The sequence below is a fragment of the Podarcis liolepis genome (assembly GCF_965112155.1).
Source record: "Podarcis liolepis genome assembly, chromosome: 6".
Taxonomy (NCBI): domain Eukaryota; kingdom Metazoa; phylum Chordata; class Lepidosauria; order Squamata; family Lacertidae; genus Podarcis; species Podarcis liolepis.
The window spans coordinates 30915113-30932913 of NC_139559.1; the positions used below are offsets into that span (position 1 = coordinate 30915113).

The 17801-nt window shown below is 42.5% G+C and overlaps 1 long non-coding RNA gene across 1 annotated transcript; it reads left to right on the top strand.

The window, feature by feature from the left end:
• The first annotated feature begins 4 nt into the window (after nucleotides 1-4).
• Nucleotides 5-17550, top strand: LOC310709192. Its single transcript, XR_014527407.1, has 3 exons — nucleotides 5-588; nucleotides 13742-16950; nucleotides 17253-17550. It is a non-coding gene; the product is annotated as an uncharacterized lncRNA (long non-coding RNA).
• Nucleotides 17551-17801: the final 251 nt, after the last annotated feature.

The window sequence follows — 17801 nt, forward strand, 5'->3', positions numbered from 1 at the left end:
TGACAATCATGCAGAGATTCTGCTCTACCTAATATTTGTCTTTCTGTTCTCCAGAAGCATGAGGCAGATTGCCCCCACCTTGCTGTCCTCTCTAAGCAGTGGCAACTCCAGTTTTAGACTCTAGTTTGCAGTATACACTTAAAACAGTATCAAACCACTTTAAGCAGCCAGTTTCATCCAAAGATTCCTGGGAACTATAGTTCGTTAAGGGTTGTAACAAGACCCCCTATTCCTCCTCACAGACACTTTACAAACTAGAATTCCCAGGATTTAGTTAGGGTTCCTGCGTTGCAGGGGTTGGACTAAATGGCCTTTGGGGTTCCTTGTAATTCTGTGATTCTTGGACGAAAGCCATTATTGTTTAAAGTCAAATTTATTTTAAACGTATGGGGCCTCATCTGCGCTCTCCCTGTGGGTCTAGTCTGTACAATCATCCAGATGGGGAGCGCAGGGCAAGTGAAGGAACCTGTTCTATTTCCCCATTTTTGTCATTGCTTGCATTTTCAGAAAGGTGAACAGGCAGAAACAACAAGAAGGAGCAACTACAGGGTCAGGAGATTCCGGAGGTTGGCAGAGAGTCTCCTGCAGGTGTGTGTGGGCCTTGGCAGATGCCCAACAATGCTACCCCTAATGTATCCAAGGAAACCACACTCAAGTATTGCTAATCACCTCTTGAATCAAGTGTTTTTAAGCCAATGAAATCAATTGTAGGGCCACAATAGACATGATTACTTTGTTAGCTCTGGGGTGCTTGATTTTAGTAAGTAAATAAAGGGGGAAGGGGCTGAGCCAGATTGGCATGGAACATGGCACGGGGGGAGAGGGGGTCTCCATAGTCCAAACTGTAAACAATTACCCTTTTGCCTGCTCTTCAGACTATGAGAAAATCATACATTTGGTTTTGGTTTTTAGACTCTGTGCTGCTTTAGTTGCCTTTGGGTGTGGTGAATGAACTTGAACATTCAAAATGAAGACATTTTCACCACAGGCTTCCCTAGCAATATACAGTAGCTGTTCTTTTATTAAATTTTCCTCTTGTTTTGAATTATACCATCATAAATTTTAAGGAAAGAGGACTTCAGGGCAGAATATGTCTCCTGAGAAAGCCTGAGGCTTGGCATATCTGTTTTTAAACAAAAATCAACTTCTCTCTCTGTTTAATATGTAAGATAGCAACACCTATCTTGCTTAATTAGTTAAGCAGATGCCAACCAGTGGGGACATTTGGAATTTTGAGAAAGTGTCATGGGCACCAGTCACAAAATGGCTTCTGTGAGAGTTTGTGGCATAACACCAAATGGCAGCTGTGTGGCTGTGGCATGGCACAGCACAGCACAAAATGGCTGCCACATCTTAAAGAGCAGAAAAGGAGAAAGAAACAGAAAATGGTGAAGTCATGACCCCCTTCAGTGAGGAAAAAGCCACCTACATCAGTCAACACCACACTTGCTCACAGAAAAAAACCATTTACAGCACTCCTCTGTGCAGAAGGGAGGCAGGTGTCCAATCCTAACATCCAATGATGTATAGGTACATTTAAGAGGATGTATTCAGTGTGGAAGAGGCCACTGAACCCAAAGAGCAAACTGTCTATTATATATTGTGGATTTGTCAGGGTATATTATTTACTGAGAACTTTTTTGGGGTGCCATAGGAGTTACTGACAGGCACACTGGCACCCATAGGCACCAAGTTGGCAACTCCTGCATTAGTTCATAAGTTCATAACATGTTCCAGCTTTAGAAAACTAGAATTACGAAATCTCACAATAGTTTACTGGTTATGTCACTCTCCCCACTTTCTTTTACTGAAAATTACATCAGTGCACTTACAAAGTACAATCCTATGAATCCTTACCTAGAAGTAAGTTCCACTGAGTTCAATGAAGGTTTTGTCCCCAAGTCAATGTGCATAAAATTGCAGCCTTGGGCAAGTGTGTGCAATGTGCAACAGGATAGCAAGATAACAGAGAGCTTGGGGGTGCAACATAGGCTACTATTCAATTTCTGGGGTTAAAGTTTGTATTGGGTCACAATTCCAACAATGGAGGCTGAATTAATGCTCATGCATAGCAATAGGAGTTAAAGGGTCTCCCTCGTTTCAATATTCCCCCTAAGGACATTTGTGCTTCTAACACTCCAAATAACAAGCTGGCTGAAAAGGCTGGACACTCCCAGTAAATTACACAGGGCAGCACACACATTCTTTCCCTGGCCTGGAGCCCGGCTACTTGCTCGGACAAGCCAGGCCAGAGATGCTAATCAGTGTTTTGCTAGGAAACCTTCTGCTTCCCCAAAAGTAAAGTGGAACTAGCACACTCTTTAAATGGCTGGACAGGCCCAGAAGGGCTGTGACATCCTGTTTCTTTTCCTGTTCGTATCTGTCTATGATTGCATGTCTGTATCCAAAGCATAATTAAAGATTATGGAGACCCTATGCTGAACAATATTTATTTAATCAATGAATCAATGATATGTTTTTCCTACATATATTTTTAAGAACCTATGAAATTTCTCCATAACTTGGGAATGAGGCCCTTGATTTCCCATTGTGTTGTTATAAGAATTTTAAGGTCTCAAATATAGAATAAATATTCATAAATGCACACATATCTAAATATATGAACCATGTGTCTTAAATAGTATGGGAGAGCAATCCTGAAGCCATTTTGAGTCTCCCAATGACCTCTGCAATAAGGGAGGCAACTGGGGAAAGCCTTCTTATTGTCTTTTTTGCTTGCAGTTCCTGTCTTAAGGGCATATTTGTGCACGAATAGGGTGAGCCTGTGACCTGGACTCAGGAACTACAGTACAGTATTAACCATCACAAAAGAATGGCCAGACTGCCCGGGTAATGCAATCAGTATCCCGGCAGACAGGATTTCTGCTGTAGACTGCCTCCTTCTGTATTATGTATGATGGGGTTGGGGGGTGGGTCTTGGGCTACAGGGTGGGCAATTTCCAAAGCCGATATAAGGGCTTGCGCATCATTGTTCAGGGTTCTCCCTTCCTCCCGTGTATGGTGAGTGGGGACCCTGTTGCAACAGTTCCTTTAATAACGAACAGGCTTACTAGCCACTTTGCTTCTCAATATACTCTGGTTGGCCTCTGTTACTTTCTCCTACCAATAGGGAAGCCACTTAAGGATCCTATACAGGCTCTGGAATACCCCATAAGGGAAAGGGAGCATTTTCTTTTTATAACAGTGTGATAAGAAGGGAAAGGAGGGTATGATGCAAGCTACCGGACTTAGAGAAGTGTTGGGCACTGGCGGAGGAAGGTGGGTGCGGGGAGTGTGGTATGCACCGGGTGTCAGCCATGAGGGTGGCTGACATTGCCATGCCGCCGCCACCCCCACCCCCCACCCCGCTCACTGTGCAGGCGGTTCGCTGCGTGGGCCATGGGCCACTAGGGACGATGCTGCCGTGGGTGGCTAGCAGCCTCCCAACGCTTGCCGCACGGGCAGCAAGCAGCTAAGGATGCTCGCCATGTGGGCAACTAGCCCTGTCCCCGCGGGCCGGCTAGCCCCGCCCCCTCACCACTCCGGGTGCCGGGGCAGGTAGCTCCGCCCCTGGTGTTGGGTTCTCAGATGCTATTAGACTGTAACTCTCAACATTCCTGACCATTAACTCAACTGCCTGGGGATGATGGCGTTGGCCATTTACAGTTTAGTAGCGCTGCAGAGAGCTTGCTGGGGAGACCATGCATAACAAGGAACTCAAAAATAACTTTAACAAGGTTTTCATAACAAAACAAAAACTCCTTTTACACTAAAGATAACAACAACAAACCAGACCCAACCACCAACCCATCCCCCAGGGTAATGAGAGAGCTAGGTGCTGCTCCTTATATACTATGCCCAAATGCTGACACAGCTTAATTAACACAACCTAGCAGCACCTGCTATGTTTCACAGCTGCAAGACTGGGTCTCGTTATTTGCCCTGGCTCTTAAAGACATACACAACTTGTGAAACAATAATGAACCTTCACATTTTACAGTGACCATTCAACAGATGGGAGTTGTAGTCCGGCAACATTTGGGGACCATAGGTTAAAGAACACCACTGTAGAGCAAATGATTGATGATGGTTCAGTCTTCACACCCCACATGTCATGCACACAAAATATTGACCATATTTTTCCGCCCTGAGCTGCAACAGCTCTAACTTATTAAATCTAGTCTTATTCTCTCTATTTTTTTATGCAGAACCCTTATTTAATGTGCCCCCACCTCTGCTTCACCTTTGTCAAGACAGTCGCTGCTTAGACTGCAACATGCCACCATCCTCCCTGCCTGTTCTAGTGTGAGCAGCTGGTGCTGGTTAACATGGTTATCTGTCATGGAGGCCCCATAAAAGTATTCCTGGACCAATGCCTAATTTATATTGTTTCCAGTTCTTTGGCTTTAAATCTCATGTTTCCATCATTTTACCGTTAGAGAAAGAGCCATTTTTAAATTGGTCCCTGTTTTAACTGGAGTTGTTTAAATACAACGGACTACTTCCCTGAAATAAGCCATGTTTCCTAAATGCTGCTCTGGTTCTCTTCCCCTCCCAGCACAGTAGCATTGCCACGACACCCATTGCCCATCCTACAGTAGTACTTTAATAGTGCATCACTGTGGGGTAGGAGCATGTGAGTGCTCTCTCTACAGGAATCCCAATTTTCCAAACATTCTGCAATAGCAGCAAAATGACCTTTCTTGGGACAAAACTGCATAAATAAGCTCTCCCGCTGACACAATTCTCGCTCACTCCAATTTTGCAAGGCGATTATTTGGAGTTACAACAGAGCAAGGAAATTCGAAGGCTCTAAACCCTGTGTGGCTCTTCATTTGGCAACCTTGGACATATCCCCATACCAGTGTTTTTCCCCCCTTAAAAATATGTTTTGGGGTACTCTCATTTTCCTACTCATATTGAAATACTGACCCTCAGTGAGGCCAAACTTAGATTCACAACATATTTAGGGCTATGTATAAAAAGCAACTCCCCTAAGCACCGCCCCTAAGCAAGGTTCTTGGTCCCTGATCTTCTGGACGACTTAATATACACGATATGCCATTACAGTGGTACCTCAGGTTACATACGCTTCAGGTTACAGACTCCGCTAACCCAGAAATAGTACCTCAGGTTAAGAACTTTGCTTCAGGATGAGAACAGAAATCGTGCTCCGGCGTCGCAGCAGCAGCAGGAGGCCCCATTAGCTAAAGTGGTTCTTCAGGTTAAGAACAGTTTCAGGTTAAGAACGGACCTCCGGAATGAATTTAGTACTTAACCCGAGGTACCACTATATATTAACTTATGAGCTGTTCATTAAGAAAGTGTTTATCTATAGCACTGTATGCTTTTCCAGACCAAAATAAAAATAAAAATCCAAATGAAAATGTCAAGCACTACCATTCATAACTGAGGTTATGCCATATGTGCAGTACCTAGACTTCACAACTTGGCCATGCGACACACCTGAGCACAGTCCAGCCCCAGTTAAAACACTTTGAAGTTGTACTGAATTCATTAGAAGAGACAGAGACAGACAGAGACAAACAGACAGAAAGAGAGCATGTTTTTAACTCTCTTCAATTGAAACCAGGTGGGACTTCAACTTAACTTTTCCCCGAATCAACCCCATAATGCAGAACATTGGAATAAATGGTTCACTACATAGCTTGATGAAAAAATAATTGCTTTACTATTGGCCAGAGAAGAAACAGCTGCAGGGAGTTTGCTTCCCCTCTGCCAGAAAAAAAATCAGCTCCAACTGCCAGTTTCCATGGAACTGCAAGAAGCAAGGGGGAAAGCCCATCAGCCTCTGCCACCAGCCACAGAACCAAGGACCACCAGATTGTTACACTGCTTCTATCCAAATGACAACACAAATAAAGTGAAAATCAGCCTGGGTATGGCACATCTCACTATTTCCTTCTGGTTAGGGCTGGGGGGGGACGGACACATTTGATTCAGATCACATTTAAAAGCGGAACTACATAACCTGCACTTTTCAAAACTATGTGCTAACTGGAACACACTCATCCTTTGAAATCAGCCTTAGCCCTGCGGACAGAAGTCATGATGAGCTCCTGAACTTCAAAAAATCAGCAGTACATTCAATGATATCAATTACAGGCTAGAATGCGACTATCAAGGTTAAGCCTAGATTCAGAGGATTTTCAGCTGTGAGCCATTGAGTCTCTTCCATGCTCTTTATGTGAAGAAGAAAAAGCCAAAGCAAGACTTCCGGGTTAGCGCCATCGGCAATGGCGGAATTCCTCTGACTGAGAGGAACCCGCTCCGTGAGAATCGGGTCTTGCCGCCGCGGCGAAGGTGGGGACCCCTTAAAAATCCCAGGCGGAGGAAGCCTGGGAATGTGGGATTCGGCGGGCACCAAGAGCGCCTCCCCTACTCGCGGGGAAACCCATTTTGGGGCTCCAGAGCGAAGTGGGGTAAGCGGTGCGGTGCTTCGAACTGATTGCTACTTTCACGGAGTGAAGCCGCACAGCTGTTGCCGGAGAGCGCTGACTTTTTCCTGTGGACAATTGGATTTAAAAGTAACTACCCGTGAGTAAAGTGAAGAATTGGAGTTTTAAAAGTTGAATTAATTTGGCACTGAAGCGGGAAGGTCTAAACAGGAAGTCCGCCTTCCGCTTTTGTAAATAGATTGAAGCAAAGACATTGCAAGCTAAAGTCTGGAAAGTCGTTTGTAAAGGACTAAATTCTCATCAGCTAAAAACACCAAACCCCCCTTGGAAGCAGGAGAAGAGGGGGGAAATCTTAGATTGTTTAAACCTGCAGGAGAGAGAGTAAAGAAAGATAAATTTCCACCGTCTTGAACCTGGGAACGGGGTGTCAGAGACAGACGCTTTGGGGAAGTTCATTGACTGCGAATAAAACGTTTTTTGACAGATAGTTAAAAAAGAGAAACATATTGATTCCAATGTTTCCTTCTGCATATAAAAAGGAATAAAATATCTGGAAAACGAAAGTAATTTTGTTGCTGGAGCTGCTTTCAAAAAGACGGATACAAACAGAAATTGTTTCCTCTAGAGGGAGCTTGTGATACTGTTGCTGGAGTCGATCTGGGGAATTTTACAGCTGCAGAGATTAAAGATTGTGGGAACCTGACATTGACTTTGAGCAAGAATGTGTCTAGAAGAAGTTTTAGTGCTTGCTCTTTGCAAGACAAGCGCTTTACTGGAACAGCTACATGAAAAGATGGATTTGATGACTGTTGCAGTTAGCAATTTTGGACAAACGGTGAATACCTACATAGAAACTACTCAGGAACCATCTCAGGAATTTGCTTTGACAGGGCAAGTTGTGCAGAAGACAAAGGACAAGGTTGTTGCTCAACCTCAAGTAATAGAAATGGAGAGAGCCATAGCCTTGCAGGAAAATAAGTTGTTGTTTCTGACGACTGAACCTGGAGAAAGTCAGATTGGGAGAGATGGAGTACTGTTTGGTTTGGAGATGAGAAGCTGGATGGATCCCCCTATGCAGGGATGTTCTGACTTTTGGGATCTGGTTGTGGGCCAGGGGTAGCTTGGAGTTGTGGGGGCCCTTAACTTTGGAGGGACTTTGAAACATGCCTTCAAATATCTTTTGGATTTCAGTGCTGACTGTGGAGAGTGGGCTGACCTGTCGAGAAGGGATAAAGACATTGTCAAGTTGGAGTCTCCCCGAGATCTATCCCTCAGTGAGGAAGGAAGGAAATTAAGAATAAGATCAGCAGAAGATAAAGTAAAGTGCAGGTATAAACATGAAGAAGACCTGCAGAAGGGACATGGAAAAGACCTAAGAGCCTCGGATAGAAGGTCACCAGGTTAATGGACTAGATGGAAGGGATAGAAAGGACTGACAAAACCCGAGACCAGGAAGAAGAGACGGTGTATGAAGATTGGAAGAAAGTTTAAAAATTCATTTAGAGAATTAGTGTAAAATTAACGAGTGTTAGAAAAATGCTGGAATGAAACTATTTGGCTTTAGTAGAAATACTATAAGGAATTATGTATAAATAAGTTTTAAGTTTTAAGCTCTAGGGCTTTTTATGGTAAGATAAGGTTAAAATAAATTAAGATAATTTAATGATAGAATATAGTGAAAGATGGAAAGGATTTGCTGAGATAATTAATAATTAGAATACAAAAAAGGGAGGTGTGAGGAGGTCAATGAAACAAGTTAACGAAAGATAAAGATTTGGGAATTTTGATTTGTTTTTAAATTTTTTGTTTTTCCTTTTTTTTTGTTGGTTTTGATGTATTGTGTGTTTTGTATTTTTCTTTTTTTCTTTTTATTGACTTGTATTGCTTAATTCCTTGTTTTTCTGATTATATATATTTTCTTTTTGTTCTTTTCTTTTCCTTCTTTTTCTTCTTCTTCTTCTCCTTCTCTCTTTTTTATTCTCTGTAATTTTAAACTTTCAATAAATATCATTTTTTAAAAAAAAATAAAAAAGAAGAAGAAGGAAAAGCCAAAGAAAGACATTTGTAATGCAAATGAGCAACACAGCCAATGTAAACATTGGCTTTAAACAAAGCAAGTACTCAGATGCAAGCTGTACAAAATTCCTATAAAAACAATGAAGAGTCTTGTGGCCCCTTATACACGAACACTTATTCAGGCATAACCTTCATGAACTAGAATCCATTTCATTGGATGCAAGACTCTAGTCCATGAAAAAGTATGACATAATAAGTGTGCTGGTCTTTAAGGTGCTGGAAACTGTTGTCCTTTCACTGTAGCAGCCTAACAGTCTCAGAATGCAACGAAATTGTTTCTTATGCTGCCATCTAGTGACTGCTTGAAATAAAGACTTGCCCTACACACATTCAGGTAGATAAGATTCAAATAGGATGGTAAAGTGCTGGGACAGTAAAGATAGAGAATAAGTTGATTGCAGTGGGTGTGGGTAGTATTATTACTACTACTACTACTACTACTACTACTACTACAACATTTATATTCCACAATTTCTCAAAGGAGTTTGCAGTGGTGTACACACACTTCTACAACAACCCAGTGAGATAGGTTAGGCAGAGAGATAGTGCATAGCTGTCAACTTACAGATTTGAAAATAAGGGACAAGCAGCCTCGAAAATAAGGGATCAGTAGCCAAAATAAGGGATTTTCCGGGCACAGGTATGTTCAGCTTCTGAGCTCCTCCGAGCCAAAGGCAGAAAGCCCAGCCAGCAGCCAAATGAAGCCTCATCAATAAGGGACAGCAGCGGGACATGGCACTGGGATAAGGGACTGTCCCGCCAAATAAGGGATGCTTGACAGCTATGAGATAGTGACTGACCCAAAGTTACCCACTGGGCTTCAAGGTTGAGTGGAGATTTGAACCCTGGTCTCCCAAGTCAGAGTCCAGGACTAACTACATCACACTGGCTCTCAGGCTGAGGTGGTATAGCCTACTCTATCACCTCAGGATTCTACCATCTCATTCTGCTGCAAGTGTTAAATCAGGTCAAGTCAGACTATCTAGCAAAAGCCAATCTTTGGGATAAATCAGGCCTAAGTTTACCGTTGTCTGAGGGTTGCTACTTCACATGCTATTTTTCAAACCATACATGTTGAACCCAAATGCAGAGTGCTGGTGCAACAGATGTGTGAATGCAAACATGTTTATCATATAGGTGCTCATCAGGAAATCTGGATTAGCTGTGGCAGCTTCCTAATTGTAGAGTTACTGCCCATCTGGTTTTGCCATACCATACTGTACGAAATTGACAAGATGTTGCCCCTAAAACCTCATGCAAGATGTTATTAAAATTTGCCTTTGATTCTTGATAGTGTGAATCCTGGCATGTCTATCCATATGCATGCGTGTACAAACACACATGGTGGATTTTATCTTGTGAACTGCCCTGAGATCTTTTGATGATGGGCAGTATATCAATCAATCAATCAATCAATCAAATAAATAAATAAATTTCCTATAGGTAATATCCAGCTAAGTCCTACTCAAGAGCACAACAAACCCCTAGAAACCAATTGACTTAAGTAACCTTCCAAGTCCATGAATTACAACAGGTCTACTCTGAGTATGTCTAACAGTGGATATCACCCTATGTATTTAATTTGCATGCAGAATACATTTAGGTGATGCTGTTAACAAAATTAATCTTGATTAAAATATGGAATACACTTATGTGTTGATGATTTTTCTGGAGTGTTGCTAAGAATTATAAGCATTTTAATTCACAAAACTCACTGCATTATTTTATCTCACACTGCATCAACTATCCAGCAAGATTGGATTATACAAACACAGACTTTATAGCAATTCATAAAACACACAGCACATATAATCTAGGCAGCTTGCTGTTGCCACTGTGGTCACCAATAATTGAATTTCAGTACAAATCTACACTCCAGTGGGTAAAATTTAACAAGTGGTGAGGTCCACACAGACTCAAGGAGGTATCTGAAATTAATTGACAGCACAAGCCTACACACGTCTACTCAGAAGTAAGACCCATGGAATTCAAGGCGGCTTACTCCTGGATAAATGAGTAGAGAACTGCAGCCAAAATGTTTTATTGATTCACAGTGGTAACTACAGAAATGATAGCATGAACTTCAACGATTACATAAAAGAAAATCCATCAAGGCAGGGCAGTGTAATAAACAAAGCAGCACAGTATGAATAAAAGAACAATAATAATCAAGCTGGTGCAATGTGAATGAAAGAACAAAAGCAATTTGAATTAGAATGATGGACAAAGCAACTACTAAAGCAATACATAATAAATTACAAGGACCTACACTGCAGCTTCTTAATACGCATTTAATTTTAAATGCATTCTAAATTCTCTGAGCTTGTGGACTCGGTTCCAAGAAGGAGATTGCAAACCCTTCTTAGGTGCTAGAGATACCAGGCTGCAAACCAATGTCTGCTTTCACCAAATTGGCCTTGCGGCCACAACAATTAGCTTATTTTGTCTACTTGTATTTCCTCATCGCACCTGTAACATCTTACCTGATGAAGAGTTCTGGAGAGCTGGAGAGCTAAGCAGCTAAGCACATTTTTGTGACTTCGGGGCTGGTCCTAATAAAGAATTGCCCAACTGTAGGCCTTTAGCTCTACCAACTGGTAGAGCATTCGCTTTGCATGCAGAAGGACTCAGGTAGGGCTGGGAGAGAGCCCTGTCTGAAATCCTGAAGAGCCACAGCCAGTTAGTGTAGACAATACTGAATCAGATGAACAAATGGTCAGACTCGGTGTAAGGCAGCTACCTATGTAGCTATGTTTGCTTGAGCTGGGGAAGATGGGAGTTGTAGTCCAACAATGTCTGAAGACCCAAGGTTGAACACTGTCCTAGCACATGGAGACGGTTGTAATAATAATAATAATAATAATAATAATAATAATAATAAATTATTTATACCCCGCCCATCTGGCTGGGCCTCCCCAGCCACTCTGGGCGGCTTCCATAGAAACCAAAAATACACTAAAATATCACACGTTAAAAACTTCCCTGAACAGGGCTGCCTTAAGATGTCTTCTGAATGTCAGGTAGTTGTTTATCACTTTGACATCTGCTGGAAGGGCGTTCCACAGGGCGGGCGCCACTACCGAGAAGGTTGTAGCCACATGTGCACCTGCCACGGTTAGCTGTGCACACACCATGAAAGTACACAGGCTGTGCACATACAGTGAACAAGTCAACTAAGGAGTCACATCAGTGGAAGCCCTGCCCTTCGACTTGAACAATGGCTCCTCTCCATCTTCTCTCCTGAAATTGGCTCTGCTGGGGGTTGGAAGAATCCCCAGAACAATACTCAGTGGGGGAGGAGGGATCATTACGTTCGGCCAGCCAAAATGTTATATTGAATCCTTAGTGTTATATTGATTCTCTCCTCATAAATGTGAAACACAGTCCTTTCCCTGTTATCCTGAGAACTGTGGGCTACCCTTCACAGAGCTACAATTCCCAGCACCCTTCACAGTTCCCAGGATTCTTTGGGGGAAAGCCGTAAATTATTATTATTTAAGAATAAATTATTATTATTTAAACAGCTATCCTATTTTAAAAAAGACATCTGAAGGCAGCCCTGTTTAGGAAAGTTTTTAATATTTAATGCTGTATTGTTTTTAACATTTGATTGGGAGCCGCCCAGAGTGGCTGGGGAAACTCAGCCAGATGGGCGGGGTATAAATAATAATTTATTATTATTATAAAAACATTAAATTTAAAGTGTTTAAAGTTGTTTTTACTGCTGTAACCCACCCCAGAACCTTAGGATGAAGGGTGGATAATCAATCAATCAATCAATCAATCAAGTGCTTTAAATATATGGTGTGTAGGCATCCTTAATCAAATAAGATAAAGAAACAAATGCAAATTCTTGGCTTCAAATTTGGGTTACCTTTGCGCAAGTTATTTGTTGCCCTTAGCATAAGCATATACTGTATGTGAGTTTGTATCCAAGACTGTATATTTTTAAAGTGACCTTGAAGCACTCTCCTACCCAAGGCATACAAATGTTGTTGTGTCCAGGCAAACAACTGCTGTCTCTGTAGACTGAGAATCTCCCAGGTGAGCTCTCTGCACACCTGCACCTGGAAGTGAGTCAGCAGGAACAGAGGCTGCAGTTGGATCACAGAGAAACCCAGACTCTGTGCCCTGGAAAAGAAAACATCACAGGGAACCTCCTGGCAACTGTGCACAGCCCAGACTCCCTGAAGCCTGAAAGTTTAGCTGGTGATCTGGTTACTGCATTTTCTTGGACGCTAGCAGCAGAAGGTTGAATAAGGGCAAAAGTAAAGGATCATCGCTCAGAGGTAAACAGCCATCAAGCAGGAACCAGACTGTCAAGCCAAGGATCAATGTTGGGAGGCAGAACCAGAGAACAAGCCAAGAGTCAGGTGGGGAACCTGTTGTTCTCCAAAGTCCTGGACAAAGACCATTCTCAACTTTTTTATCTAACCACCCATTATGTGCCTTGTGCGTCCACAACACCTTATAGGTTTGAAGCAATAGAAAGGCCTTGGACAGTTTCCCAGAAAGGTACACGTGCATCTCTTACTGTGTACAGTAGTACCTCGGGTTACAGACGCTTCGGGTTACATACGCTTCAGGTTACAGACTCCGCTAACCCAGAAATAGTACCTCAGGTTAAGAACTTTGCTTCAGGATGAGAACAGAAATCGTGCTCCGGCGGCACAGCAGCAGCGGGAAGCCCCATTAGCTAAAGTGGTGCTTCAGGTTAAGAACAGTTTCAGGTTAAGAATGGACCTCCGGAATGAATTAAGTTCTTAACCTGAGGTACCACTGTATTATAAAATAGGATGGTAAATGACCATAGTCATAACTACAATCTGTCACATGCTTTATCATCCTTATCTTCATCTCCACAACAGGTAGACCCTAAAATATATATACATTCTTAGCTCATCTCTTTCCACAGGCTGACAAAAAATTACATGTTTAAAACCAAAATAGAATAATAAACTGTAAAAGCACACACAACAAACACACGCCAAAAAAAGCAAGTAAAAACTCATGTTACCCTTCCTATCTGTCAGACACACCCCATGTGGAAAACCCTTTGTTTGTGTATATTTTTTCTTATATAAGTTTCTATGAATTAGTTGTTCCATGTGTTGCTGCTATGTCTAGATGTGCACAATATTCTGTAGATTAAAACGCATTATGAACCTGTTCTGTTTCTAGCAAATTGGAAGTCACTGCTAAGATGGTGTAACTAATAGCTATGTCCTTGAATCCTTACCTTCCAGCAGCGTCAAAGAATGCATTTTAGGCTACCCAGCAAAGCTATACCGACTCTTCGGGTGGGCAGATGCAAAAGAGGATCACAGAAGCAACACACTCCAAAGCAGGTGTTGGAAGATTCAGGACAGATCGCATAGTTATGCTATGGAACTCACGCCCACAGGAGGCAGTGATGGCCTCCAACTTAGATGTCTTTGAAAGACGATTAGACAAATTCCTTGAAGTTAAGCCTATCAGATGGCTACTAGCCAGGGCGGATATGCTCTGAAACTGTGGCTTGAGCCTATAGTGCTTCTGAATGCCAGTCGCTAGAAACCACAGGACGGGGATGGTACTCCTGTGCTCAGGTTCGGCTTGCTGGTTTCCCACAAGGCATCTGGTTGGCCGCTGTAAGAACAAGATGCTGGAATAGTTGGGCCTGGCCTGGTCCAGTAGGCTTGTCTAATGTTATCCTGCACGTTTAACGGTTGTGTGGTTTGCAAGGGAGATAGTTTGCACAAGCTACACCTGTAGAAATTGCATCTTCTGCTCATCTGTGGAAGGTGTTCTCTGGCTATCCTAGGCACCCTGCACCCTGTATTTCCACCACTTTTTCCTATGATCCACTCCACTTGTCCCCATGGAGAAATTAAGATTCCCGCTAGCCACCGAATGCAAAAGTGGACAGGGCAAGAAGCACAGCTGCCATAGCTTTGCTTAATGCTTCAAAGCATTTAAAGGCATATAGGCACCATCTCTGCCTGGGAACTTCAACAATGAGAGGAGGAGGAGTGTGTGTGTGGCACCGACAAACTTGCCTGATTTATTTATTTCTTAGAAAGAAGGGCTTTATTTGTGTGTGTGTGTGTGTGTGTGTGTGTGTGTGTGTATTCCTGGTCTTGAATGAGACTGGCTGTGGGCATTTACTCCATCACATCAACAAGCTTAACAATTTGCAGCCTGATTTACTCAATGAACATCTGTATTATCATCTACAGATGAGTGATAACTTACTTCAGCCACAAGGGGTGGGTTAGGAGGAAGAAAAGTAGTGTCAGAAAGTTTACAGGCAACACATGCATTGCAACATCATTGTTACAAATAGAAACACTTGCAGCAACCTGACTGTTGATCCCAAAATAATGGGACCCATTGGCTCAAGATGGATGTGTCGAACTTGTACCCTGTGAGTGGCAGGTGAGCAACCGGTCTGCTGGCACAGATTGAGAGAGTTGACAAGGAAGGTGGACTGGATAGAACCAGGTATGTGTTCACAGTCCATATGAACTTTGTGACTATTCAGAGCTGTATTGTTAGTGATGCTTCCCTGAGATTTGCAGGGGATTCCTCAACACCTCTGCTTTAAGCAAGGCAACAACAGAACAGCTGCTTTATATGGGACCTACCCAGCTGTGCTTTGTTAGACGTCTCCCCACAGAACCCTCTTCAGGTAAATGTGAGTATCTTGTAAATAAGTCCTTTCAGCCGAGTGCATTTGAGTTTTACCAACCTTCTTACAATAAGATGGAACTGTGTAGCTGTGCCGTCTCTGGGGCGGGGGTATAGGTGAAATGGAAAAGAAAAATCAGATATTTGGAAGAAAAGTTTCTGCGGGAGGAAGGAGGGTGTGCTGGGAACAGTGGCTATCGTCTGAAAAAAAGAAACATGCTCTTACATGAGCTTGGAGCATCTCAGGTTGGCAAAAAAAATCAGTCGTGCAGATAAACCCACAAAAGTTACTAGCTTGCAAAACAGTAGTAATAAATGCTAAGAGGCTAGTAGTAGTAAATGCTAAGAGGCTAGTAGTCTGAGCTTCTTTGGTGGTTGTGGAACAGGCAGCATGGAAATGAAGACCACAGTTTCTTAGCAGGCTAGTCCAAAAAAGAAAATAAAAAAGCATTCTACCAAGTGAATTAGTGGAGGCAGGACAAAGTGACCCATAGCAACCACCCCAGCCTCCACCAACTCACAATATTTTCATGCTGGTTATGAAAACGGTACTTCCTGTTTCTACATTACAAGTCTGGGAACCAAGCTGTTTCAGAGGCAGGCTACTGTAGCGGTCTTTCTTTCTTACACCACTTCACTCACTCACCTGCATGGAATTCTTGGTCGCCTATAGCTAGCAGGTAAGTTTGTTTGTTTTGTTCATTTTATTTTTATCTTGCCCTTCATTTATCAATAACTCTGGGTAGTTTGCAACAGCCAACTCCACAAAAACCTAAAACCATAATCACAGCATTATGAATGTAGAAGTTACATGTGTTTTTATTTATTTTTAGATAGTGCTGATTCTAATCTTTTAAATAAATACCTTTTAAAACTTTTGCTATTGCTCATTTTAATGCTTTTATATTGTTGACAAACTGCATAGAGTTTGGGGTTGTGTTTTTACATTCAAGCGGTATATACATTTTGTTAAATAAAATAAATAAAAACCCAGTGAAGGCCAGAGAGAAAAAATATTAATAGTAGCTGTGGTAGTAGTACTAATGCCTAAACTTTAAGTTCTTTCCCCAAAGCCTGAATGATAAAAACAACTAAAGCTGGTAATCAAAATATTTCCCATGAGGGTAATAGCCACACTTCCCAAGGCAGGGCAACATGCAGAAGGGCAACAGCTCATTGGTGGATCATCAGTAGAGTTCCCTGATCACTCCATCTCAAGGATAACATAGAGCTGCGAAAGTTATAGAAAAAGGGAAACCAGCATGATCTAGGGGCTGAAGGACTTTCCTTGCCACAAATAGCCAAAACATATGGGGCTTCTTAATTCAGGGGAAAAGACAACATGAGGAGAGCATATTATTTTATAAGAATGATGCATGGTTTGGCATAGTGAGGGAAGTCTACTGCCTTCAAGCTCTGCTTATGGTCTAACTGGAAGCAATTGGCTAGCTGCTGTTGGAAGGAGGGGGCTGATCTGATCAGTCTAGCAGGGCTCGTTTGATGTTCTTAGAATGATCTCCTGTGTAAACTTTTAGCACACTTTAGAATGATACTGTGTGTAGATAAGTGAATTTTAGGAGATGTGGCTTACAAACTCTCTCCCATGCCTTGATCCCACAAGGCAGTGATTCCCATGACTCATAAAGCCTGTTAATTTGCATGTTACCATGGTTTCTTTTGCATGTCACTTCTACAGTAGCTAATCTTCTAGGAGTAGACAAGCCGCATCTCCTGATGTTGGGGGAGCAGGACCATTCTCGAGTGTAGCCTGCAGTGGGGCAGTTAGGTAATTTTAGACTCTTACTCCGCCGCCACCCCAGCCTTTAGATGGTGATGTGGTTTCCTGCACTTCCTTTCAATGTGATAAACTGCCCCTGCTGAGTTTGAGAACCTTCCTGTTCATTCTGCTGAGTGGGAGCCCTGGACATCTGCTCATTAATCCTGCCATAGTGACACCCATGGCACCTTGCCAGATATTCCTGGGTTAAATGCTTGTGCGGAACACATTTTATTTTAGAGAGCAACTCTGTCATAAGTTGAAGGGTCCAAGACCAATCCAAGACTTCTCATATCTTCCCATATTCTCAGATGCTCCTGAACAGCATCCTTGCTCAACTTCTTCACAAAGAACCACAGTGGCTAATGAAAAACAAGTGTTAAGAAGATTCAGTATCCTTGTAAACTATAGAAAAAGTATGTGGAACTTCATGCCAAGAGGCCAAACACAGTCCTCCAGACCTTTGGGACTCTCCCCGGCCCACTACACTGATTCAGTGTAATGCTTTTTGAACCTCTTGAGCCCTATAATTTGCATGCTGTAGAGCTCCAGTGTGCAATTTCAATTCTCATACTTCTTATGTAGCAATAAAGGACAGTTGTGTTTGAACGGCCTGCCCCCTCCTGATTTGTTTTCCTGCTACCCCAATACATCACTTTCCTTGAACGGCTTGACTCAAATGTGTTCTGCCTTCCTCTGATAATACTTCTTGTTTGCTTGGATGGAGGTTACAGAAGAGTACAGGAAAATGTATAGGAAAATGTCAGGAAATCAGGGAAACGTCAATAACTATTTATTTGCGAGCAACAGGTCAATAAATCAGCATAGCAGCTAGGACTTGCTACATACATTACTAAGGT